Consider the following 1,372-nt stretch of genomic DNA (forward strand, 5'->3'; position numbering starts at 1 on the left):
ACAGTTTAATTTGACCGCTCTGATACCACTTGCTGCCCAGTAAAGTAATTGTTTAAGGGGGGTTGGATATAATTACTAAACAAATCGATGTATTATGAAAGTAAAGTAAGAACAGATGAATCAAATAACAGTTTATATTGATCTTTAATAAATTGTTACAATTCTCTCTCAAGAACGATATTCTTAAGAGCTTCTAGGTTATACGAATACTCGAGTTGTGCACCACACATTGTGATAATCTATTCTGTGTTTATATACTACACAACTACAAATCAGTCCTCTATCAATTATAAGATATGTTACAATATAATTTTAACACTTTACATATCTAAATCAACTACGATCCTATAAATCAGCACCTTCTGATTTATCTTGCAGTCTTGAGTTATCATCCAAGTCATTATCAATGGATAGTCTTGATCAACGGATAAACCCGAATTTTTCGGATTTTGTAAAACATTTGATGAATAGTAATCTTGATGATCGGGGAAAACCTTTTAGCCCACACTATGTTATGCGTGAAAAATTTAGTTTCCAAGACGATATTGTGATTATACGTACCAAATGAGTGTATTTAAAAGTCATTAGTATTCGAAGAAAACCAACTTCGTAAAACGACCTTATCTTACGAACTATCAAAGAATATGAGAAATTCTATTACAATCACGAATCTAGAATTCTACAAATTAAAACCCAAGTACAAGATCATAAAGCATAAAGGACTTATAAGAAAAGGATTTATCCTGCGAATCGCTTACGAGGATTTATCACGATAACGAATAAGCGATCAAGCGAATACGTAAACGAATAAATAAACGTATCAAGCCCATACAACTTCCCATGCAAGCCATGCAAACTAATTAGTATTAAATACAACCAAGGATTGGTAATCAAATAGTAACCATCTAAGAAGCATAGTAACCTAGTTGGAGTGAATAGTAGCAAGCATGTAGTAGTAGTACTTGGCTAGGTTTTTAGCATTTGATAAAGGTTATACTGCTTGATTTGATTCAAAGATATGCATATATAATTATATACACCAAATCAACCAACATTTATCCAATAATCAATTAAACAAGCAATAAAAACCTTTCTCCCTCTTCCCCACAAGCACCATTCGGCTTTTTTGAAGAAAACCAAGAAACCAAAATCAAATCATCAACTTCTAGCCATGGATAAATGCTACAATTAATTAATAAGTTCCTCATCATTAAAATAAGGTAAGATAAATCTTTTATAGCATTTCCTTGAGGTTTTAATGGTAAAATAAAATGATAAAAGTGATGATGAATGGTGTTAAATAGTGACTTTTGTTGATTTCTTGAATTTCTTGGAAAGATCTAGGTTTCTTAAGCACACCAAGGACTCGCCA

This window comes from Apium graveolens, chromosome 5 (assembly GCF_009905375.1).
Source record: "Apium graveolens cultivar Ventura chromosome 5, ASM990537v1, whole genome shotgun sequence".
In the NCBI taxonomy this organism is placed as follows: Eukaryota; Viridiplantae; Streptophyta; class Magnoliopsida; order Apiales; family Apiaceae; genus Apium; species Apium graveolens.